Source organism: Pan paniscus, chromosome 3 (genome assembly GCF_029289425.2).
Source record: "Pan paniscus chromosome 3, NHGRI_mPanPan1-v2.0_pri, whole genome shotgun sequence".
NCBI lineage: Eukaryota > Metazoa > Chordata > Mammalia > Primates > Hominidae > Pan > Pan paniscus.
This window is the reverse complement of record NC_073252.2, coordinates 76,648,973-76,676,343: the sequence shown is the minus strand read 5'-3', so window position 1 is coordinate 76,676,343 and position 27,371 is coordinate 76,648,973. Positions and strand designations below refer to the sequence as shown.

General features: G+C 38.5%; 1 protein-coding gene across 2 annotated transcripts in view; it reads right to left on the bottom strand.

Moving 5' to 3' along the window:
- Window positions 1-27,371, bottom strand: part of SCFD2 (sec1 family domain containing 2) — a 514,139-nt gene that overhangs the window by 272,433 nt on the left and 214,335 nt on the right. The gene's annotated exons all lie outside the window — the stretch shown is intronic.

Below are 27,371 nucleotides of genomic sequence, written 5' to 3'. Positions count from 1 at the left end.
TCTGTATATGATATTTACTGACTGCATCACTTTTTATTTGTGTGTTTCTTGTCCTGGAAAGAATACTACAAGAAGTTTGGCATCAGAGTTTTTGTTCTGAAAGTCCTAATTTATAAAATGGCCAGTCAAGTTGTAGGTTCCATTATATCATCTTAACATTGCTTAAACAAATAGGAGTCCATTAATTTTAAAGAAAAAAAAGTAAGTACTTCAGATACTTGAGATTTTAAAGAAAAATAGTATATTTGTAAGATAATATTATTTAACAAAAAAACAAAAATGGCAGCATCTATATATCCAAATGAATGCTGACACTACTTCAGAGGAATCACCTCGGATTTTCCAGCATATTCTTTATAATAGTTTCTATATCAGCAAATATTAGCCAGAATACTTTTTAAAACAACAAAAAGTCACTTTCTGCTAAATCTGATGAATAAAATACAGAATCACACAGGGTAATGGTCACTTAGGGTTCAAAATTTCTTTGAGTGAGTCAGTAGATAACTCGCATTAAATTAAAAAAAAATTGCCTTTATATCTTCCACAACTTCTCGAGTGATATTTAGCAGAGGATTTCAAAATTCTTTGAATGTGATAATAGCACTGTATTACTGGAGTAACTGTATAAGTTCCCAGAAACTGTACATATTTCTATCATAAATTCTGAGATTTTTGATGGATACAGAAATCCTCATCTTAAATAATATGATTTAACTCCTCTTAAAATATAAAATAATCTTGTAAGATAAAACTCTACACTTTGTATTTATATTCAATACAAATTGAATATTATATTCAAATCAGGGGCCAAATTAATACAACTTGCAACTTACATTATTCATTCAGAAGCCTTCATTGAGCACCTACTATGTTCTAGGCACTAGTCTAGGAATACAGCAGTGCACAAAACAAATTCCCTGCTTTCATGGAGTTTACATTCTAGTTAGAGAAAACAATTAAAAAGCAAAAGAAGTAAAACATAAACAGCAGCCCACCCTTATCCATGGTTTTGCTTTCCAGGATTTCACTTACCTGTGGTCCAAAAATATTACATACAATAAGATATTTTGAGACAGAGATAGAGAGAGACCCCATTCCTAAAACTTTTAGTATAGTATATTATTATAACTGTTCTAATTTTTATTAGTTATTGTTAATCTCTTACTGTGCCTAATTTACAAATTAAACTTTATCATAGGTATGTATAGAAAAAAACACAGTATATACAGGATTCAGGACTATGGATAGTTTCAGGAATCTACTGGCAGTCTTGTGTCTTGGAAAATATCCCATGCAGATAAGCAGGGACTAGTGTAGTATATTAGAGTAGTAAGTGCTATAAACAAAAATAAAGCGGGAAAGGAAACAACATCTTAAGATGTGTGTCTGTGTGTATGAATATGCACACATAGTTTGGGGCTGCAGTGAGCTATGATTGTGCCAGTGCACTCTAGCCTGCACAACAGAGCAAGACACTGTCTCTAAAAAAATTTTTTTTAATGCTCAAAGAAGAAAAGCTTTATTGTGGATACAGTTTACATAGGAAAAGTCACGTTAAAAGGAAATATTAGAATAAAGAAATACCAATAGAAACTCTTCCTCTTTTTGAAGAGAAAGTTAACAGCAAACAGCTCAATGTTGTTCTGTGCTGAAATGATTACCAAAATGAGCTTTTCTAGTCAAGCCATTTCCACACCTGGAAAAATTTGGATAGATCATCTCAAGGTTAAGGTTCACGATTATATTTTATACACAAAAAACAGCTGTTACCATTTATTTCCACTAAAAATCTTGGATGTTCACAATGTACCATAGAAAAATAAAATGTTCAGTCCTTGGAATGGACGAGGTAAAAATGGAAAAGAACGCAACAGAGATTTTACTGTCACATGGTGACAAGACACAATTTACCAAGTGTAAACACACACATGCTTCCAAAGGACCAGGGGGCCGAAAGTTTTGAAGACACCCTAGGGCTGCCCTGTAGCTTCAGGAGTCTCTCTAGAGCAGGGGTGTCCAATCTTTTGGCTTCCCTAGGCCACATTAGAAGAAGAACTGTCTTGAGCCACACATAAAATATACTACCACTAATGACAGATGATGAGTTTTTTAAAAATTGCAAAAGAATCTCATAATGTTTTAAGAAAGTTTATGAATTCCTGTTGGGCTGCTGCATTCAAAGCCATCCTGGGCCACATGCAGCCCATGGATCATGGGTTGGGCAAACTTGCTCTAGAGGACCTCTCAAGTGTTTCTTTGCTTTATAAGCTGCCAAAAGTAATTTAAAAGAAAAGAGTCCTGTGGTTGGCCTGTTAAAGAAAGGTCATGAAGGCTGCAGCTTTCATTTTTGCTGTTTACTCTACCACTAACTCCTTAGATGACAATAAACAGATTCTTTCATTGCTTTATGTCCCATTTCTAGAAACTATGTGTATACATAAAGCATCTATCCTACAGGGGCCCTCTGGGTCTCCCCCCAGAGCAAAATGATTTTTTAAAATATAGTTATAAAAAGTTTATATAGTTATAAAACAGAATAGAATCATCATCATGATCATTTGTAAAGATTCATTCACTAACATCTGGCCTTCAGAGCTTCATTTTCAAGTCATTGGTCTAAGATACGTGCAAGAGAATAAAATCTCTCACTCGTGATACCCTATCAGTATTCTGTTGTACATACCAATTTCTAAACTTACATTCTAAATCTGTTTAATGCATCCCACGAAGCCTATAACTGATCTGAATACAAAGTCAGGAATATTGACCAGTCTTAAAGAGCCGTCAGAGATGGTGGAATAAACAGACTCTATTTCAAAAAAGCTAGATTCCAACCCTGATTGTTCCTCTAACTCCTTAACTTCTCAGGATCTCTTCTTTCTAAAATGACATGATCTGACCAGAGGATGGCTGGGCAATAAGTCATGTTATGCCCAGGTCTCCATTTTCACTTTCTCCCCCTTTTCTTTTTTAAAAACTTTACCATTGTTGTGAGGGCAGCAATTCATATTCTTACTGCTGGCTACTTAGCAAAACATAAATGCTCAAAAAAGGCCAGGTGTGGTGGCTCATGCCTGTAATTCCAGTACTTTGGGAGGCCAATAGGGGAGGATCACTTGAGGCCAGGAGTTTGAGAAGAGCCTGGGCAACATAGCGAGACTCCTGTCTCTACATAAAACAAAAAACTAGCTGAGCATGGTGGCATGTGCCTGTAGCCCCAGCTACTCAAGAGGCTAAGGCAGAAGGATCGCTTGAACCCAGAAGTTTGGGGCTGCAGTGAGCTATGATTGTGCCAGTGCAACAGAGCAAGACCCTGTCTCTAAAAAAAAATTTTTTTAATGCTCAAAGAAGAAAAGCTTTATTGTGGATACAGATGGACAAATCCAGAAATAACTGTAGACATGCATGTAACATGGGCTGGCATGGATACATGTATTTCCTACTCTGTCCACTGGGAAGTAGTGCTGACACAGTAGCAATGATGACAGCCAGTGGCCAGATCTTAGTTTCTAATATCATTCTCCAATAAAAGGAAACAGGAATCCTCAGAGAAGTGATTCTAGGGATGGGGAAAGGAAAATTCAAGATGAGTCTGCAAAGTCTTTTTTAAAAGTAAGAAAGTGCTAACAAACCAAAATGATAAGCACAAGTCAAAAGGACACACAAGCCAAATGTAAGACTTCCCAGTGACCAAAGCTGGAACAACGTGAAACCCAAAATAAATAAAGTAGTATTTGATTTTAACCCAAAGTATACAATAAATATATGTCAGTCCATATTGATATAAATGAGTGGTTGGATTAATAAATATAAATGTAGAGGAAGAGACAAATCTTCCTCAAGGAATTCCAAGTAACCTATGTAGATACTTTTACCTTCAGGAGGTAGCACTTAATTCTCCCTATCCCTTGAATATGGGCTGCATTTAGTGACTTGCTTCTAAAAGTAGAATATTTTTAGAAAGGAAAATGAAGGTGTATCTTTACCTTAGCATAACCAGTGATAAAACATATTGATATCATGTCCCTAAGATGATGCCATCTTCCCTCAGGTGATTTGATGAGAATGGTGCTTCACCTTTCCAGTATCTTCCCCAGAACCCATAACCCTAGTCTAACCATGACAAAAACATCAGACAAATCCCAACTGAGCAACATTCTACAAAATGCCTGGCCAGTACTCCAAATTATGAAGATCGTGAACAATCAGGAAAGACCCAAAATCTATCACATGCCAGTTGAAACTAAAAAAATAACCTAACTACTAAATGTAATTGTAGTATCCTGGATGGCCTCTTGGAATAGTAAAAGGACTTTAGGGGAAAATTAATGAAATCTGAATGAAGTCTGGAGTTTATAGTTAATGTACCCATGTTAGTTTATTATATTTGATAAATGCACCACAGTAGTATAAGATTCTAACAATAAAGAGTATACAGAAACTCTCTGTACTATCTTGGGAACTTTTCTGTAAATCTAAAGCTATTCTAAAATAAAATGCTTAGGGAAGGTAAAGGAGGGAGAAGGAAGGGGAAAAGAAGAAAGTAAGGGGAAGGGAGGGCAAGGATGAGAAATAAAGACTTCGTGGTCAGGAAGAACTCCTCACAACCAGAGCCATCAGCCAAGATAAGGGACTGACCCAGGAAGCAGTAAAGTCTCCATCAGTGGCAAAGAGAGGCAGGGTGGTCATCTGCCCAAGATGAAGCAAGGAGAACCCTGTGCCACTTTGGCTTGGAAGGTAAACTAGACTAGACCCTCCTAGTGCTATCCATAAAAGCATGGTTCCAAACTGAATGTTTATACATTTTTTGCTCTTCTCTATTCTTAGAATGGAACCTTGACAATAACGAAGAAAAAAAATCCGTGACTCCATAGATTGAAAATGTTTTAAAGGCAGAAGATAGAATCTCAAGAGGATTAATAATAAGGATGTGGGAATAAGATAATATGCTTTGGTTTCAATCCAGGCTGTACCAATTACTAGCTGTATGACCTTGGGCAAATTATTTACCTTCCCCAAGTCTCAATTTCCTCATCTGTAAAATGGAAACAATACCATAAATGCCTGAATATTAGACAATCCTATATCACAGCCATCTGTGTGCATAACATTGAGACAATTGCTTAAACTACTTTGTGGTTTCAAATGACGTAATCCCCATAATAGGATAGTCTTTGTAAAGACTCAAATATAAGATGATGCCCTATTTTCTGAGGGCTAATTTGGGGAAAGTACTTTACCTGATTTAGGAATATATAATCATAGCTTTTGCTTTATCAGGTTGTTCTGAAGTTGTAACATCAGAAGTGAATTACACAACCAGTAAATATAAAATATTACTACCACGACTCCCACCTGCTACCCCACAGGCTCCTTTCTTAGAACTGATTAAGATGGTTGGAAAGAGAATTAGACCTTCTAAGAAGAGGAAGTTAGTAGTCTCAAAGGAGGGAGGGGCAGCCTACAAATACTGGGTTTGAAATCACATCTTGGAACTTAACTACAACAGTCAGTGAAAGGTCAAAGGCAATATAAACATTATTAAACACTGCCATTTAAAAAGGACATGCACAGCAAACCAAATCTGAGACCAAAAGAAAAAAGGTTTCCTTACAAAGTACTGAGATTAAGTTTCTCATTTGTTTTGATACAAATGGGCTTACTAGCAGGAGGTAGAAGACTGAAGCTGTGTCTAGAGTGACAAAACCTTTTGTTTATCTGAAGTCTGGGGCTCCTGTTATTCTTGAATGAGTCCTCAGTCACTACGCGCAAAAGGCCCTCTGTAAAATATGTGTTTTTTTAGAAAGCTGACCTTTTTGGTTCAATTAAAATGCCACTGCAAAGTCAGAGTTTGTCTCTGTACTGGCTACCTTGGCAGGCATGAGGAGCAAACAGGTTTTATTCCACGTGGCTGCAGAGCAGGCCAGGCTGGCTGTACACCTGCCCTTCTATGGTGCACAGCCTGAAAACACTCAGTAAAACTCCAAATCATGCTAAGCTTCTGCTGGAGAACCCATCTCTGCAACTCATCGTGTTAGTCCATTTGTGTTGCTATGAAGGAATACCTGAGGCTTGGTACTTTACGAGGAAAAGAGATTTATTTGGCTCACAGTTCTGCAGGTTGTACAAGCATGGTATTAGCATCTCTTGGCTTCTGGTAAGGCCCCAGGAATCTTCAATCACAAAGGAAGGCAAAGGGGGTGCTCAGCACATCACATGATAAGAGAGAGCAAGAGAGAAGTGGGGAGGTACCACACTCTTTTAAACAACAAGATCTTTTATGAACTCAAAGCAAGAACTCACTTGTTACGATGAAGAGGGCACCAAGCTATTAATGAGGGATCTACCCCCATAACCCAAACATCTCCCACCAGGCCCCACCTCCAACACTGGGGATCACATTTCAGTCGTTTTGTATTATTATTTTTGACAAACCAGACTTTACTAAAATTTCTGTTCATCAGATGTAATTAATAAAGCAGTAAAAGGTAAATCCAGTCTCCTATATAAACAAAACACTTCAAAGAATCAGTACAAAGTATACCAAAGCTTGAGACTTCATGAAAGAGGATATCCAAATACCATTAGGCACATATACATGTACTCAGCGTCATTAATCAACAGGAAAATGCAAGCTAAATTCACAGTAAATCCATATCATACTAACTGGAATGGCTAAGTGAAAAAAAAAAATTAAAAAAAGAACCTTCCAATATCAAATGTAGGCAAGGATGTAGAGCCACTAAACGTCTCATACATTGCTACAAGGAGTGAATATTAACATAAACACTATTAAAACCTGTTTTGTGACATCCACTAAAGCTGAACACAAGAATTTCTGATGAAGCAAAAACTTCATTCTTAGGTATAGGGGTTTCAATATGAGATTTGGAGGGGGCAAATATCCAAATATCATTCCATCCATGGCCTCCTCAAATCTCATGTCCTCGCAATAAAAAATACAGTCATCCCCTCCCAATAGTCCAAGGTCTTGACTCATTCCAGAATCAGCTCAAAAGTCCAAAGTCTCATCATAGACTCAAAGTAAGTTCCTTTCACTTATAAGCCTGAAAAATCAAAAAAAGCTATTTACTTCCAAGATACAATGGTGGTATAGAAATTGGGTAGATGTTCCCATTCCAAAAAGGAGGAATCAGCCAAAAGAACAGGGCAACAGACCCTACACAAGTCTAAAACCCAGCAGGGCAGACATTAAACCTTAATGCTCCAAAAAAAAATCTTTGACTCTATGTCTCACATCCTGGGCACACTGGTGTGAGAAGTAGGCTCCCAAGGCCTTTGACAGCCCTGCCCCTGTGGCTTTGAAGGGTGCAACCATGAAGGTTGCTGTCATGGGTCAGAAGTAAGTGTCTGCAGCTTTTCCAAGCTCCGGATGCAAGCTGCCAATGGCTCCACCATTCTGCAGTCTGGAGGATGGTGCCCTCCTTCCCACAAAGCTCATCTTGAGAGTGTCCCAGTGTGGAATCTGTGTGGGGGCACCAACCTCACATTTCCCCTCCACACTGCCTTAGTAGAGTCTCTCTGCAGGGGCTCCACCTCTTCAACAGGTTTCTGCCTGGGCATCCAGGCTTTCCAATACATCTTCTGAAATCTAGGGGGAAGCTGCCAAGCCTGCTTCACTCATGCACTCTGCGTGCCTACAGTCTTAAAACCATGTGAAACCTGCCAAGGTTTATGGATTGTGCCCTCCAGAGCAGCAACTAAAGTAGTATCTGGGGCCCTTTGAGCCACAGCTGGAGCTGGAGTGGCCAGGATCCTGGGAGCAGTGTCCTGAGGCTGCATAGGGCAGTGGGGCCTCAGATCTGGCCCCTGAAACTATTCTTTCCTCCTACACCTCTGGCCCTGTAATGAGAGGGGCTGCAAAGGAGATTTCTGATGCTTTCAAGGCCATTTTCTCATTGTTTTGGATATTAGCACTTGGATCCCTTTTAGTCATGTAAAATCTCTCTAGTAAGTTGTTGCTCCACAGTCTGCTTGTATTCCTCTCCTGAAAATGCTCTTTCCATCTCTACTACATGGCAAGATTGTGACTTTTCCAAATTTTTATGCTTTGCTTCCCTTTTAAATATCAATTCCAACTTTAAGTAATTTTTTTGCTCCTATATCTGGTCATAGGTTGTTAGAAGCAACCATACCACATCATGAGTGTTTTGCTGCTTAGAAATCTCTTCTGCCAGAAACTCTAAGTCATCTTGCATAACATGAGTGACCATCACTCCACTTCTCAATAACTTTCTCATTTCCAACTGAGACCTCATCAGCCTGGGCCATCACTGTCCATATTTCTATCAGCATTTTGGTCACAACTATTGAACCACTCTCTAATAAGCTCCAAACTTTCCCTCATATTCCTTTTTTCTTCTGAGCTCTCTAAACTCTTCCAGCCTCTGCCTATTCCCAAGTTCCAAATCCACTTCCACATTCTCAAGTATTTTTATAGCAATACCCCATTCCTCGTACCAATTTTTTGTGTTTGTTTGCATTGCTATAAAGGAATACCTGAGGCTGGGTAATTTATAAAGAAAAGAGGTTAATTTCTCTCACAGTTCTGCAGGCTGTACAAGCACGGCACAAACATCTGCTCAGCTTCTGGTAAGGTCTCAGGAAGCTTTACAATCATGGTAGAAGGCAAAGAGTGAGCTGGCATATCACATGGTGAAAGAGAATGGAGGTCGGGGGAGCAGGTAGCATACTCTTTTAAACAACCAGATCTCACATAAACTCTGAGCAAGAACTCACTCACTACTGTGAGGAGGGCACCTAGGAATCAAGAGGGATCTGCCCTCATGATCCAAACGTCTCCCACCAGGCCCCACCTCCAACACTGAGAATCACATTTCAACATGAGATTTGGAGGGGGCAAATATCCAAACTATATCATCCTCCAAGCTTCAGCCAAGCCATGGTGTGTGCAGGCTCATAGGATGTTGCCAGTGGGAGCCTGACAGAGTGCTCAAAGGAGCCCACATCCTAGTCCCTGGAATCTGTGACTGTGATACTCTATCTGGCAAAAGGGACTTTGCAGATGTGATGAAGGTTGCAGATCTTCAGATGGGAAGATTGCCTACATTATCTGGGTAGGGCCAATCTAATCATATGAGTGCTTAAAAATAGAGGACTTTTCCTGGCTGTGCTGAGAGAGAGATGTGATGATGAAGAATCAGAGAGATTCAACATTTATGGCTTTGAAGATGGAAGAAGAAGGCCATGAGCCATGGAATGCAGGGGGCCCATGGAAGCTGGAAAGAGCAAGGAAACAAATTCTCTCCTAGAGCCTCCAGAAAGAGAGACAACCCTGATGACATCTTGATGTTAATCCAGTAAGACCTTCCGAACAGTAAGAGAACAAATCCGTTGTTGTGTTAAGCCACTAAATTTGTGGTAATTTGCTACAGCAGCAATAGAAAATTAATACAAGTGGTTGATGTGAGGTAGGGCCTGAGAAGTTCTGCATCAGGGCACACAACTCAGGCAGAGAATCTGGTACACGGGGGTAGGATGCTGTGGTTTGAATGTTTGTCCCCTCCAAAACTCAAGCTGAAATTTAATTGCTATTGTAACAGTATTAAGAAGTGGGACATTTAAGAGATAATTAGGCCATAAGGGATCTACCCTCATGGGTGGGACTGGTGCAGTTATAAAGCAGCAAATTCAGCCCTCTCTTGCTCTCTCAACCTTTCCACCTTTCTGTAAGGGATAATGCAGCAAAAAGGCCTCACCAAACGCCAGCACCTTGATATTGGACTTCCCAGCCTCCAGAACCATAAGCCAATAAGCTTCTAGTTGTTATAAATTACCCAGTCTCAGGTATTGTTGTAGCAGCACAAAACAGACTAAGACATAGGGCTCAATACGTACTTGCTGAATGATTAAATGAAGAAGCAATAACATGCATGAACAGGCAATTCAGCTGTATCCATTCCACCTGTACCACTAGGGATCCAGTGCATGTCTTCAGGGATGTGATAGAGAGGAAAGACACAGAGACACACTGAATTTAAAGCTTGCTACTTAATAATTTTACCAAGAACTAGTCAGTTCAAAATCATGTAATCTCATAAGCCAATATTTATCAGATCCAGAATAATTATATAGGAGGACAGCAGTTTTCTAAGTTTGGTCCACAGGCTCCTGAGATCCCAGAGATTCTGTCAAGAGGTCCATGAGGTCAAAATTATTTTTGTAATAACAGTAATACATTCTTTACCTTTTTCACTGTATTGACATTTGCACTAATAGTGCAAAAGTATGGTGGGTAAATTTGCAGGTAACAACACAGATAAAGGCAGCGGCTCCAAACTAATAGTCACTGAATTCTTTACCACTAGGCTATATTTTGTGAGCTATATATACTCACAGCTGAATTTTGTAAAAGCCAGTTTCACTTAAGAGCTCTTGATATGGCCAGATACAGTGGCTCACACCTGTAATCCCTGTACTTTGGGAGGCCCAGGTGGGTGGATCATGAGGTCAGGAGTTCCAGACCAGCCTGGCCAAGAGAGCAGCCTGGCCAATATGGTGAAACCCCGTCCCTACTAAAAATACAAAAATTAGCCAGGTATGGTCGCAGGCACCTGTAATCCCGGCTACTCAGGAGGCTGAGGCAGGAGAATTGCTTGAACCCGGGAGGCAGAGGTTGCAGTGAGCTGAAGATCATGCCATTGCACTCCAGCCTGGGTGACAGAGTGAGACTCAACTCAAAAAAAAAAAAAAAGAAAAGAAAAGAAAAGAAAAAAGAGCTCCTGGCCTGTAATCCCAGCACTTTGGGAGGCCAAGGCGGGCAGATCATGAGGTCAGGAGATCAAGACCATCCTGACTAACACGGTGAAACCCCGTCTCTACTAAAAATACAAAAAAATTAGCCGGGTGTGGTGGCAGGCACCTGTAGTCCCAGCTACTTGGGAGCCTGAGGCAGGAGAATGGCATGAACCCAGGAGGCGGAGCTTGCTGTGAGCCGAGATTGCGCCACTGCACTCCAGCTTGGGCGACAGAGTGAGACTCCGTCTCAAAACAAACAAACAAAGAGCTCATGACAAAGCGGTCAAACTTATTAATCTTATTGACTTTCAATCCTAAATGTCTCTTTAATATTGTGCATGACAAAATGGGAGTATGTATGAAGCACTTCTGCTATATACTAACGACAATGGTTATCCCTAGAAAAAGCACTTGTGCAATTGTTTTGAGTTGTGTACTGAAGTAATCTCTTCTTTCATGCAATAGCATTGTTACTTGAAAGAATGACATAGAAGTTACAATTTTTAAAACTTGGCTATTTGGCACATATTTTCTCCAAAATGAACGAAGTGAGCCTGTTCCTTCAAGGAAAACAACCGATATACTGTCAATGTCAAAATTCTGGCAAAAATTGGAATTCTGGAAAACTTATATATGCCACTGCCAGATGATCTATTCTTAAAAACTTTTCTGATGAGATCATTGGTGACATTAAATGTGATTTTTTGAATTACATAATAAAATGTGTTGACATTTGGAACATCTGTATAATTTGGTGAATCAAAATGCTTTCCAAATGACCAATGCATGATGTAAGAAAATCAGGCATAGGCTAAAGATCCATCCAAAATACAAGGTAGACCAGTGAATTTTAATGTAAAAGGGTACAAAAAGCTCATTGATAGGGTTTCCAATGCCACATTTAAAACTTACCTTCAAGCAATCACTACTTGTAGAGTTTAGATACAGCATCAAACAAGGATATCCACAAGCATCTAAAAAAGCCATCACAATATTCCTCCCTTTTCCCACTGTATGTCTGCATGAGGCTTGATTTTTTTCATATTTTTCAACCAAAACAATATATAGCAGCCTATTGAATGAGGAAGCAAACATAAGAATCCAGCTGTTTTCTATTCAGCAAAACATTAAAAATATTTTCAAAAATATAAACAAATGTCATCCTCATTTTTTTTGTTCTGGAAATATGGTTACTCTTCATAAAATATGTTATTTATACTATGAATCAATGGATTTACTTTTTTTAAGAATACTTTTCAATTTTCTCAGTATTAATTTCTAACAGAGTAAATATCAATAGTTACCAATTTAAGGATATCAAATCCTAAAAAGAAAGCTCATTATTTTCTACTCTCTTTTCCTCTCTCCACAGCTGAAATACAGATAAAGTGGTTGTAATCCAGCTTCATCTACGTTGTTAGAGAGAAAGGCTGAGAAACAAGATAGAAGGAAGATTAGCTCCCTGGATCAGAGCTTCTCAAAACTTAATGTTCATGTAAATTATCTGCGCTCAGTTAAATTTGTTAGGTCTGGGATGGGGCCTAAAGATTCTGCACTTCTAAAAAACTTCCAGGTTGATGTCAATGCTTCTGATCTTGTAGCTCCTTCGAGTCCCCTGGTAAGGTACATGAATGGCCTCAGAACCTTAGCCCAGGTTAAAACCTCCAGTGGAGGGATTATGTAGTTCCAGCACAAATAATGTAGACCACATTTTGAATGTCATGTGGACTGGACCATCCAACTATTTCTAGACTGCAGTGTCAAAGTGAAATAAGCTATCCTGTTCGAGTCCCTATATCACTTCTTTTGGTATAGCACTTTAATCTGCATAATAATATAACACGTAAATACATATCTCCAGCCAAATTTCTCTCCTTTGCTCCAAACCCAGCCAAAACTACCTATTGGACTTCTCCACTTGTATATCTCACCTGTAAATTTGATTCAATGTGTCTAAAGCTGAAATCACTATTTGTACCCCCAAATTTGCTCTTCATCCTCTACATCCTATACTGTTGTGTGGTACCATCACTCTTCCAGTTGACCAAGTCAGAAGCTTGGACTCTACCAGAATTCTCCCTTGCCCCTGCCACAGTAAATCAGCCAAGTCTTGATGATTTTTATATATCCATCCCTTCTTATCCATTCCTTCCCCTACCACTTAAGTTGTAATTACCATCATCTCTAGCCACAATATATCTCACTCTAAAACAAAAAACTGATCCACTTAAAATTATTTAAAGTTAAATAAAATCCTCCAGACAAAGCCCTTAACATTACATATGCATCCCATTTATCTTCTTGGCCCCAATTAACTGCTTAGCCTCAACAGTCACGACTTCTTTTCTGACAGATTACAATTAAACTTTACTGAACTACTTGCATTTGCCTCTGTGCTTTTATGCATGCAAATCTCCCTGCCTAGACTGTTCTTTTCCCTCTTCACTTTCTCTCAGGATTCAACCTAAGCATTATCTTCTTTGACCTTCCCTAAATGGGTTAAATGTGCCTATTTTGCAATCCCAAAGAAGCCTCTCTGTCTGTCTGCCATGGCTCTTATCACCCTAAATTTAATTATCTATTCATATCTAGCTTTCTTCTAAGACTGAAAAATCCTCAATAGCAAGAACCACATTTTATTCCTAATCCCATCTCCAGGACCTAGCTCCGCCCTTTGAATACAGTTGGTATTGAAATCATACTTGTCTCTACAATGAAATAGCTGACATTAGAAAAAAAGAAAACAATAAACATTTATAAAGATATAATTGTAGATTATCTCATTTAGTCCTCCTAATTACCCTGTAATATGGCTATAATTATTACAGAGGAGGAAACTGAGTTTGAAAAAGATTACTTGTCGAAGATATCAGCTGGTGAATGTTTGAGCTGGAATCCAACCCAACGCCATCTTTCTTCAAAATATACATCGAGTCTACTACACATTTTCGTCTCCAGTGCTTCCCAGTCAGAAGAAAGCTAGAGTTTGCAGGGAAGGGGAATCCAAATCCTTGGGACAAGGATGATTATGACAAGGATTCTGACTAGGACAAATAGTTAAGGGACCCAGCTTATAAGACAATAGATAAATTACATGAGAGTAGAGGCAGTAGCAGGGAAACTTTAGACATCAGAGGTAATCTACTGACTTGTGGCTCCTTAGAGTTCTCTGGTAAGGCACACGACTAGCCCAAAGTCTCAGTCAAAGTTAAAACCTCCAGCAGAGGGAAACCAGATTTCCCCCACCCCCTTGGCACATAAATACTATGTGCCACAGATATTAAGGCAGATATTCCCATCCAGGATGTCACCATGCCATGACCACCCCCTTCAGAAGCCCTAGTGACAGCTGGCTGGGGCCTACGACAGCTAGTGCCCCTGGGCCAGTGACCATCATTTCTGTGAACCCAGTATATGCTGTGCAAATGCAGTATTTTGTATGTATACCTACCACTATATGAAAAAGGATGGGATGCACTTAAGAGATATGCACAAAAAAATGCACGAAAAAGAATCAGATTCCAAAGTCCTCTAACAGGGTAGAAATGGTCTCCATGAGCAGCTTATTTAAAGATGATAGACTGGAACTATGGCATGGGCTTCAGATGCAAAGAAGGGAGAGGGTGCTAGATCAATGTTACAGAAATTGTCAAGATAGATTTAGTTCCTTTAGCAATGGAAACAGAAGAGTGGTAAGACAAGGCAGAGAAGGGGCCAGATCATTTAGGGTGGTGTAGCCGGCCCATTGTTAGAACTTCTGCATTTCTTCTGACATGGAAGTCACAGAGGTTCTGAGCACAGAACTGGTATGATCTTGTTTTAAAGGTTTTCTCATTTCGGCTATGGTGAAGAGAACAAACTAGAGGGACAAGGGTATAGGCAGGGAGACAGGAAGCAATTTCAATAAACCAAGTGAGAAACAATGGGGCTTGGATCAAGGAAGGAGCATTGAATGTAATGTGAACTGGTGGAATTTGCAGAGATTTTGAAGTTAAAGGCAGTGGTTTGTTGCTAGACTGAATACGGAGTATAAGCAAAAGAGTCTAGAATTATTCCAAGATTTTTAGAGGAGGTTCAGAAAAGGAGGGGGTGTTTCAAAGGAGAAAACACAGAGGACAGAATTGGTGTAAAATGTAAGAATGGGACAGATAGAAATATTTCAGAAAGTAGGATGTCTAAGCCCAGGACAAAAAAAGAGAATAGAATTAATTGAAGGATTCTGGAGTGAGGAGCAAAATAATGGCAAGGGTGAGAAGCAGGAAAAGTAGAAGAATGCACCAAGAAAACTTAATAGACAGGATAAGCAGATGAAAATAAACACAGAAAGGTTAATCTCAAAGTATCAACGTGCTTCCCAAAATGTATTCCTATAAGGGGCACTAGTTGACATTCTGTGTCTGTGGAGCATACAATTCTGATAGTGAGAAATAGTGAAGTCCTGGAGGAAGTGAAAACATTCTACAAACTTTCTCTTCTATTAAAAATGCCACTGGAGGAAAAAATGTGGTATATTCACACAATGGAATATTACATAACAATGAGAATGAATGCTCTGTAATTTCATAAAATGATAATACAGATGAAACTCACAAACATAATGTATAATGGAAGAAGCCAGAAAAAATATATAACTATATCCATGTAAAATACAAAAGCCAAGGGAAATGTATCTAGATTTTCAGAAGTCCCTACTCCTTAGAGGGAGGGAGTAACCGGGAGAGAGCAAAAGAGGGGCTTCCAGGGTTGTTGATAATCTTCCAGGTTGAGCTGGGTGATGATTACACAGCTGTCTTCAGTTAGTGAAAATTCATTGAGCTGTACTTTTCTATATTATATTTACTTCAATAAAAAGTTTTTAAAATGACATTAAACCAGCCATATTTCCTGAGTCCTGGGAAGAACAGAGCTATCTACTTAGAGTTCTTATTACAGATTAGCATTTATCCAAAGTAAGAGCAGGAAAACATAAGAAGCTTACAGGATTCATCAAATAATCTAATTCAGCTACAAGTACCTTTGGCTAGGAAGATAGGGAAAAGCCTTGATTTCAGAGGATGGAAAAAACAACTTTCAATGGATGCTCAGTTTAAAACACGCATATGTTTTAAGGGAGATATAAACTTTTTTGTAACGTTTTTTCCCATCTCTCGGGAAATGATGTTATGCTGTGCTTCAAACAGAACTGCCAAGTTTAAGAGGCTGTTTTCTGTAAACAGGCCAGTTGAGCCGTAAGTTGCATGAAACAAGGGACAAGTGACTTCTTCAGAGAGCAGAACAGAACACCACAGGGAATTGAGAACTATGCATCCAACAAAACCACCAGTCATTCGTCTTTATCTGGCTACGTTTAATGATTTAAGAACTCTTGTTGTCATATTATCATCAATCAATTACAATGATTGAGCAGCCTCTAAAAACCCAGGGTTTTTAAAATGCAACTATCCGTGACCTAAATTTCCTGCTGATTCTGTTGGCCCCAGGTTAGGCCTGTTTGTCTATCATCAAGGGAGCCAATAAAAATAATAAAAACAGGTCAATACTGGGCTTTCCAAAGGCTTTATAAAAATATGCATACTTCTCCAACCAGTGCCAACTCAACATGTCCACTCTTTGCTTGAGCTCTTGGTAAATTCTGCCCCTAATTACAAATTACAAATATTTCACAGAATGTACACATTATCTAAAAACCTGCTTATTTTTCCTTTTTCCCTTGCTTGCTTTTTTTTTTAGTCTGGCTAAGCAACAATTTTGCAACTCTGATCAGGCAACATAAATGATGTCATTTTGCTGTATTCAGCAAAGGAGCTACATCTTGGCAAATTAGGAGATATATGAGAAGATGAGAATCTAAATTTTAGCTATCTGAATGGAGAATGTGATACTGCTGCACTCCCAAGCCTGTGCTAGAATCTGACTTCCAGGATCCACAGAACAAAGCAAAAGTCTAAACTGAATGTTTAAGGATGAAGAAAATGGCCAGTAAAAAAGGCCAGTTTAAAAGCTGTCTGTAATGGGATGGCTGGGTCAAATGGTATTTCTAGTTCTAGATCCCTGAGGAATCGCGACACTCACTTCCACAATGGTTGAACTAGTTTACAGTCCCACCAACAGTGTAAAAGTGTTCCTATTTCTCCACATCCTCTCCAGCACCTGTTGTTTCCTGACTTTTTAATGATTGCCATTCTAACTGGTGTGAGATGGTATCTCATTGTGGACACAGGAAGGGGAACATCACACTCCCCTGTTGTGGGGTGGGGGGAGGGGGGGATAGCATTAGGAGATATACCTAATGCTAAATGATGAGTTAATGGGTGCAGCACACCAGCATGGCACATGTATACATACGTAACTAACCTGCACATTGTGCACATGTACCCTAAAACTTAAAAGTATAATAATAATAAAATAAAATAAAATAAAAAATAAATAAATAAAAAAAAATAAAAGCTGTCTGTAGAAATGAGGGCAGTTATCTTAAGTGCTACTTCAACCCATTTCCTATCACTTGTTTGGGAAGGAGAAGGGCATTTCAGTGGCTGAGGCCTCCAGCTACCTTATGAGAGTGACCAGCAACAGAGAAATTCTATTGGGTAACAAAGCACCATTCCTCACATTCATGACCTCCCTGCAGAAACCTGCAGGCTCAGTAGAGCCGGGACAAGGCCCTGGAGTCCTCTCCTACAAGAATCCCAGCCAGAAGCTCTGCAGGTTAGACCAGCATATTTAAAAGCAATTCTGGAATGTTCTCTGCTCCAACGGAGAAGTCTGGACAAACTCCAGAAAAGGCTTGAGTGCTGGAATCAGGGCCCAAAGTCAAAATCAGGAAGGTAGCAAATTGCCTTTAGGGGTTTCTATTTTCCTTTCTCTCACTTTGGTCCTCCCACATCCCCACCCAGAACTCACTGGCTTCTTCCGATTATCAGCAAATGAACCACCGCTCCTCTAAGAAATGAATGACTGGATGGCTGCATTTAAAAAGAGGAGAAGAGGCCAGGCGCAGGGGCTCACGCCTATAATCCCAGCACTTAAGGAGGCCGAGGTGGGCAGATCACTTGAGGCCAAGAGTTTGAGACCAGTGATTGAGCCAACATGGCAAACCCCATCCCATCCATAGTAAAAATATAAAACAATTAGCTGGGCATGATGGCAGACACCTGTAATCGCAGCTACTCAGGATGAGGCAGGAGAATTGCTTGAATCCAGGAGGTGGAGGGTGTAGGGAGTCAAGATCACACCACTGCACTCCAGCCTGGGTAACAGAGAAAGACTCTGTCTTGGCAGGGGTCAGAGGGGAGGGGAGAGGAGAAGAGAGAACCAAAGAGGAAGTGAGATGACTCTTTAATGGTTAAATTTCTGGCTTGATGGTAGTTTGGCAGAATTTGGCATTGGAAGCCTTTCTGGATCTCTTGAAATAACGTTTTACAGAAATTAACTGAAGGATACTTCATCTTCTCCTCCTCTTTTAAAAATGTACTAGTATACATTCAGAAGGAACATCTCATTTTCTTAAAGGAATAATATGAAAGGCTGTAACTGAAGACTGCTGTACCTCTTAACCATAGCAAGGCATTTAGCATCTCTAGGTCTCAAGTTCTTGGTAAAAAGCAAGATAATACCACACACCTCACCAGGCTTTCATGGAAGAGAAATGAGATGAACACTCTATAAGGTACTGTATATTTGTTTTACTACTACGTTTATTACTATTTTATTACCTTCCCCAAAAGGATGCTCTATTTATTTAGAGAGAGGCCTGGTGTGCGAGGTATATTTATGTTCCTCTAAAGATTCACCTGCCCACTGCCCCCAACTGCTGAGTCTTGGCCACTTGTTCCGTGGAGCCCCTGAGTGACTGCTGCACTGCCTCACCCCTACACAGCCAACTCCTTCAGACTCCCCTCAGGACAACCTTGACATGGTTACACCACACCCATATGATGTGAGCCACAGTAGCTCTACGTGCCTAGGTCCAGCCAGCTAGTCCCACAAAGGCTCTGGCTTCCATTGTAGCCACCTAGAAGACCCAGAGAATACCATCTAGAAGTAAGGGCAGTATTGGCAGAATGTGGTGACTCATGCCTGTAATCCCAGCACTGTGGGAGGCCAAGGCAGGCAGATAACTGGAGATCAGGAGTTCAAGACCAGATTGGCCAACATGGCAAAACCCCGTTTCCACTAAAAATACAAAAATTAGCCAGGTGTGGTGGCGTGCCTGTAGTTCCAGCCACTCAGGAGGCTAAGGCAGGAGAATCACTTGAACCTGGAGGTGGAGGTTGCAGTGAGCCGAGATCACGCCATTGCAGCCTGGGCGAAAAAGCAAGACTCTGGAGTCTCAAAAAAAAAAAAAAAAAGAAGAAGAAGAAGAAGAAGGGCAGTGTAGTCATTCCTTAGGAGAAACTTTAAGACCAATGAGAAAGAAGAAGACTAGAAAGAACTAACAGATAAATTCCTCACCAGCTTCTCCCTTACAAACGATTCTAAGTAGCAACAATGCTATAACAAGTCTTTTCAGAGTTGACTCCATGACTGAAAAAGTTGTGTTTTGTGGAGCACTGGCTGGCTTGGCAGTGCAGCCCCTGGAATGCGCTTTTCTTCCATCCCTAACTCACTCTCCTTGTTCCCTTACTCTTGCTGCTCCTGGATTCCACCTACTTTTCCTTTTAAGCGTTACCATGAAAATTTTGCATCAACTCTGTTTCGTAGGAAAACAGGATGAAGATACTTGGAGGATGGCACAAAGGTGAATTAGGCAAATAGAAGCTTCCTGATGCCACTGAACTGTTTGAGTTTGAGTGGGTTTGTGTACGTGTGCATGCACTGTCTCTTCAACTGTATACTTGCATAAATTTGGAATAGAGAATCCTTGAAGAAAGGGAAAGAAAATCCTTGCCTATCTTTATATAATTAATGAAAAACAAACATTAACCAGCCTGATTTTTTAAAAAAGAATCTCCTTATTGTTTTATAGATCATGGAGCTGTAATCTCAGAGAGCCATGGCATGCAATGGAATCTCCACTCCTTGCACTGACTTGCACGACCCTACATGACCAGCTTTGCCTTCCTCTCCTTTTATCCCATACCACTCCTGCTCCCACCCTGACTCTTCCCTTGTTTGCTCCAGCCACACTGGCCTCCATTCACCCAATTACCCTTCTCTGGTTTATATTTCGCTATAGACCTTTTCACCATCCATCTTACTATAGGTTTTATTTATTTACTTTGTTTATTGTCCATCTGATTTCACTAAAACACTCACGGAGACCAGGATTGTTGAATGTTTGAGTGTTTTGCTCACTGCTGTAGCCCCAGTGTCTAAAACATACTTGATATATAGCAGGAAATCAAACTTTATTGAATGAATGGATGACTGAATAAATGAAGTCTCTAAATACTGACCCCTACAAGATACGATTTTCTCCATCTCTTCTCAGATGTAGTTTTTTAAATTGTTGCAGTAAAATATAAATAACATAGAATTTGCCATCTTTATTATTTTAAGTGTACTTTCTGTCTGTATAAATTTGGCTATTCTAGGTACCACATATAAGTGGTAACATACAATATTCATCCTTTAGTGTCTGGCCTATGTTATTTAGCATGTCTTAAAAATTCATCCATGTTGTAGCATGTGTCAGAGTTTCACTCCTGTTTAAGGCTGAATAATATTCCGCTGTATGTATATACTACATATTGTTTATTGATTCATTTGTCAATGAATATTTAAATTGTCTCTACTTTTCAGATATTGTGAATAATGCTGCTATAAACATTGATGTATCAGATATCTTTATAAAGAGGTAGAGATGTATCTGTATATCTTTTTGATATAAAGAAAAAAACAGGAGGCGACCTCAGAGGTCATGACATTTAATCTTTGTCAATATACATTCTTTCTTTGCTTTTGTGGCAAAAAGGAAAAAAAATCTGTGAAACAAACAGGCTGCTTGCTAGGTAGAAATCATTCACTTTGCATTGGAAATGGCTGGTATACCTTCACTTCATCTGTTTGAAATGGACCTGCCTTATAAGGAGGTACATAGAGAGATTGGAGGGCTCAAAGACATAAAAAAGAGATAAATTTTGAAGTTACAAGAAAAAAAGTGAGACAAACATAAACCGATTCTCTAGATTAAAAATGGTAAAGCTAGTGAAAATGAGGAAGAAAGATTATGGTAACCTGAAGTAAAATAAAGTATTTTCCCTATTCCTGCTGCAAGTGGTAATATACAAACACAGAAAGCAAAATGGTACCCATCCACAACCAAGGCAGCCAGCAATCAAGCAATCAACACTTGGATTAAAGATAACACAAGGACCAGAGATCATTCTGAGGATCAAAAGATGGTGTAATATCAAAAATGCCCACAAAAAAATAAAAAGGACTCCACATACTGAATTCTTTGTAATCTAGGTCCACATAACAAGATAAAGCATTTGGTAGCATTTGGGAATAAGAGGATAGGGCTGTGAATAGGAGGGATAGAGGACCTGTGATTTCATTAAACTAAGTCAGGGGCCTTTACCTCCTATGAGAAGATCAGTATGTGATACCATTAATCATCTCTTCTTCAGATAAACCTTTCTAACCTGCTCCATCTAACAACAGCCCCTTTGCCTAGACTTCCTCATCTCCCCCTTTCTTTACCGGACAATTCCTACTTACTCTTTAATACCCAATTCATATGTCCCTTTCTTTGTGAAGTCTTCCCAGACTGGTCAGATCCTCAGCATCACAGACACAGATGCTCCCTCCTGTGTATACCCAGAATACTCTGTAGCCTTTTCTACTCTAGGACTTAGCCTACCACCTTACAATGATTTCCAGACATTTATTTTCTCATTAGGCTAATGTGTCCAAAGGATTTCCAGACATTTATTTTCTCATTAGGCTAATGTGTCCAAAGCACGTGACTCATTTATTTGAAGGTTATAATCTTGTGGTAACTGACCCAACAGAATTTGAAGAATGATGCAAAGGACAAATCTAACTTACGGAGAATACTGAATATTGAGCAGGAACATTGATAATAACCAAAGTACAAATAATGGATCCAAAATTCCAACCCTAAAACATAGTTACATTTTAAGATACCTAGCTCCTAGGCTTTTTCTGATGCTACTTAATAAGACAGTCCATATATATAATCCAACAAGTGAATCAAAACACTTGATTTAGGTTTTAATTTTGTTTAAAAATGATCTAAAAATACATGAGAACCTAGGATAAAGACAATGACAAATGCTAAACTTTGCAGTAATTATACTGTCCACCAAAACCAAGAGGAAAGAGGAGCAGTTCTTTCTTCATATAAGACTAATCTCTGTACTTGCAATGTTTCTGCCCATGAAAGCACTTCATTATTCAAAATTTTCAAGGTTAATTATGCTATATATTTTATTTTCTGAAAAACACAGATTATTAGGGAGCCATGTGCAAAATGAATAATTAAAGGTAGACTTCAGTGTCTTGGAGTAATATGAGGCTGGATATTATGACGGACCCTCTTGCTACGATAATATATATACCACACACAATACAATAATATATAAATGACAGTAAATGTACTTTTTAATTCACTGCTGACTTGTAAGGAAAATCCGCATAGGCCAAATAAGTAAAACAAAAACCAACCGGTGAGCTGAAATCAGACTTTAGATAACAAGCCAACAAAAAGCTGGCATTGCCTTGGGGAAACTACTGGCTTCCTTGCAGGAATCCAGAAATTTGGACTTGGGTTGCCTTACAGGTGGGAGAACTGAATCTGCAATTCATCTGTTCATTCAGGACCCCAAAGTGAGCTAAAGCAGTGGCAGATTGGTAGTGTCCCTAGTGACCCCTTAGCTTCAAAGGAGAAGCCAAGCCAAATGCTCTTTGAAGGAAACCACCCCTGATTTAGGCCTGCAGAAGTACCAAAGATTATTCTTCCAGATAAGAGCTCACAACTCAAACCCATGAAACACAAAAAAGCAAGTCATGAATGAGTCAACAGACATATCATAGAGCAGATTCAAATCCCACTGACTTCAATAGTGGAATTATTAATGAATATAAACTATATATAAAATATGCCACAAAATAAAAGATGAAAGCAAAATAATTAAGTCAGAAATAGGACACTATCAAAAGTAACCTGAACATTTTTTATTATAGATTGATATATTATAGTTGTACATATTTATTGGGTACAAAGTGATGTTATGATATATGTATAGAATGTGAAATTATTAAATCAAGTTAGCTAACATATTCATGATCTCAAATACTAATAATTTTTTTGTGGTGACAACATTTGAAATTTACTCTCAGTAATTTTGAAATATATAGTATGTTAGTATTACTATAGTCACCACACTGTGCAACAGATCTCAAAAAACATATTTTTCCTGTCTAACTGAAACTTTGTATCTTTTGACCAATATCTCTTCATTCTCTCCATGCCTCAGTCTCTGATAACTACCATTCTACTCTCTGCTTTTATGAGTTCAGTTATTTTAGATTCCACATATAAGTGAGATGATGTGGTATTTGTTTCTGTGCTTGGCTTATTTCACTTGACATAATGTACACCAGGTTCATCCATGTTGTCGCAAATGAATGATTCCCTTCTTTTTTTAAGAATGCATAGGCCGGGCGTGGTGGCTCACGCCTGTAATCCCAGCACTTTGGGAGGCTGAGGCGGGCAGATCACCTGAGGTCAGGGGTTCAAGACCAGCCTGGCCAACATGGCGAAACCCCATCTCTACTAAAAATACAAAAATTAGCCGGGCGCCTGTAATCCCAGCTACTTGGGAGGCCGAGGCAAGAGAATCTCTTGAACCTGGGAGGCAGAGTTTTCAGTGAGCCGAGATGGCACCACTCTATTCCAGCCTGGGTGACAGAGCGAGACTCTGACTCAAAAAATAAAAAAATAAAAAATAAAAAAAGAATGAATAGTATTTCATTGTGTACATATATACCATGTTTTCTTTATCTGTCCATCTATTGATGAACATGCAGGCTGATTCCATAACTTGGCTACTGTGAATAACCCTGCAATGAACATGAGAGTGCAGATATCTCTTCAACATGGCAATTTCATTTGCTTTGGATATATACCCAAAGTGGTATTGCTGGATAATATGGTAATTCAAAATATTTTAAGGAGCCTTTGTATAGTTTTCTATAACGGCTGTATGAATTTACATTCCCATCAACAGTGTGTACAGATTCCCTTTTCTCCACATCCTCGCCCACACATCTTTTTTTGTTGTTTTAATAATAGCCATTCTAATACAATCATATTTCATTGTGGTTTTAACTTGTTTTCCTAATGATTAGTGATTTGGGGTATGTTTTTCATTTTCTTTGTTGGTCATTTGTATATCTTCTTTTGAGAAATATCTGTTCAGGTCCCATTCCCATTCGTTAATTGTATTGTTTCTTACCATTGAGATGTTTCGGTTCCTTAAATATTCTGGATATTACAGATGTATCCAGTGCATGGCTTGCAAATATTTTCTCCCAATCTCTCTAGGTCGCTTCTTCACTCTGTTAATTGTTTCCTTTACTATGTAGAAGCTTTTTTAATCTGATGTAATCTTATTTATCTATTTTGTTGCTGGAGTTTTTGGGGTCAAATACAGAAACTCATTGCCCAGACAAAGGTAGTGTGGTTTTTCTTGCATGTTTTCTTGTAGTCATTTTATGGTTTCAGGTCTAACATTTAGTGTCTAACTCATTTTCAGTTGATTTTTGTATATGGTGTGAGATATACAAAACTGTTCAGTTTCATTCTTTTGCATGAGATACACAGTTTTCCCAACACCTTTAATTGAAGACACCATCCTTTTTCCCACTGTGTGGATTGGGCATCTTTGGCAAAAATCAATTTTCTGAAAATGCATTGGTTCATTTCTAGATTCTCTATTTCGTTTCAACCATCAATGTATCTATTTTTAGGCCAGTATCATGCTATTGTAATTACTGTAGATTTGTAAAATAGTTTGAAAGCAAGTAGTGCAGCGCCTCCAGCTTTGTTCTTTTTTACTCAAGATTGTCTTGGCTATTTGAGTTTTTATGTTGTTTCATATCAATTTTAGAATGTTTTTGCTATTTCTGTGAAAAATGCCATTGGAAATTTGATAGAAATTGTACTGAATCTGTAGATTGCCTTGGGTCATATGAACATTTTAACAATATTAATTCTTCCAATACATGAGCGTGAAATATTTTTCCATTTATTTGAGTCTTCTTCTATTATTTTCATCAATGTTTTATTCTTTTCAGTGAATAGATCTTTCACATTCTTGGATAAAATTATTCCTAGGTATTTTTTTATAGCTATTGTAAATGGGATTGTCTTCTTGATTTCCTTTTCTGATAGTTAGTTGTTGGTGTATAGAAATGCTACTCATTTTTCTATGTTGATTTTGTAACCTGCAACTTTACTGAATTCATGTATTAGTTCTAACAGCTTTTAGTGAAATCTTTAGGGTTTTCTATACATGAGATCATGTCATCAACAATCAGTGACAATTTCACTTTATTTCCTATTTTGATGCCTTCTGTTTCTTTCTCTTCTCTAATTGATCTGATAAGGACTTCCAGTACTATGCTAAATAGAAGTGGTGACTGTGTATATCCTTGTCTTGTTCCTGACCTTAGAAGAGAAGCTTTCAACTTTTCACCACTGAGTAAAATGTTAGCTGTGAGCTTGCCTTTCTTGTGTTGAGGTACCCTTCTACTAGACCTAATTTGTTGAGAGTTCTTATTGTAAAAGGATGTTGGCTTTGTCAAATGTTTTTTCTGCATCTAATAAGATGATCATATGGTTTTTAACCTTCATTCTGTTAATGTGCTATTTCACATTTTTCGATTTGCATATATTGAACCATGCTTGCATCCCAGGGATAAATCCAACTTGTTCATTGTGAATTATCCTTTTGGTATGTTGTTGAATTCAGTTTGCTACTACTGCATTTTGTTAAGAATGATTGTGTCTGTGTTCAACAGAGATATCAACCTATTATTCTCTTTCCTGGTAATTTCCTTCTCTGGCTTTGGTACCAAGATACAAGTTTGGAAGTATTCCCTTCTGTACAATTTTTTCAAAGAGTTTGGGAAGGATTGGCGTTAGTTCTTTTTTAAATGTTTGGTAGAATTCAGCAATAAAGCCATCAGGTCCTGGGCTTTTCTTTGATGGGAGAGATTTTATTATTGATTCAATTTTCTTACTTGTTATTAACTGTTCAGATTTTTTATTTCTTCATGATAGTAGGTTGTATGTGTCTAGGAATGTATCAGTTTCTTCTAGGTTATCCCATTTGTCGCTGTATAATTGTTCATGGTAATCTCTTATGATTCTTTGTATTTCTGTGGTATCACCTGCAATGTCTTCTCGTTCATTTCTGATTTTATTTTAATCTTCTCTCTCATTTTCTTAGTCTAGCTAGGGGTTTGTCAATTTCAGCTATCTTTTCAAAAAATCTGCTCTTAATGTCATTGATTTTATTATTTATTTATTTATTTATTTTTATTTTTTTTATTTTAATTTATTAATTATTTATTTATTGAGACAGAGTCTCACTCTGTCACCAGGCTGGAGTGCAGTGGTGTGATCTTCGGCTCACTGCAACCTTCATCTCCTGGGTTCAACTGATTCTCCTGCTGCAGCCTCCCATGTAGCTGGGACTACAGGCACGCACCACCACACCCAGCTAATTTTTGTATTTTTAGTAGACAGGTTTTCACCTTGTTGGCCAGGATGGTCTCAATCTCTTGACCTTGTGATCTGCCTGTCTCAGCCTCCCAAAGTGCTGGGATTACAGGCATGAGCCACCACACCTGGTCCTGTCATTGATTTTATTGCTTGATTAGTCTCTATTCCATTTATTTATGCTGTAATCTTTGTTAATTCCTTTCTTCTGCTAACTTTTGGCTTAGTTTGTTCTTTTCTAGTTCCTTGAGATAAAACATTAGGTTGTTTATTTCAGATCTTTCTTCTTTGTTTGATATAGGTGTTTATTGCTATAAACTTCCCTATTAGAGCTACTTTTACTGTATCCATTAAGTTTTGGTATATTGTTTGTCCACTTTCATTTTTCTCAGGACATTTTTTCATTTTTGTTTTGATTTCTTCTTTGACCCACTGGTTGGTCAGGAGCATGTTGTTTAACTTCCACATATTTGTAAATTTCCCAAGATTTTTCCTGTTACTGATTTCTAGTTTTATATCATCATAATCAGAAAGATACTTGATATAATTTCAGTCCCCTAAGTTTATTCAGACTTGTTTTGTGGCCCAATATATGATCTATCCTGAAGAATATTTCATGTGCAGTTGAAAAGAATGTGCATTCTGTTGCTGCTGCAGGTAATGTCCTATGTAAGTTTGTTAGGTCTACTTGGTCTAAAGTGTAGTTCAAGACCAATGTTTCCTTATTAATTTCCTCTCTGGATAATCTGTCCCTTGTTGAAAGTCAGGTACTGAGGTCTCCCACTATTACTGAATTGCAATTTATTATATCTCTCCCTTCATATCCTTTAATATTTAATATTTACTTTATATTTAGGTGCTTCAATGTTAGGTACAATATATTTATAACAGT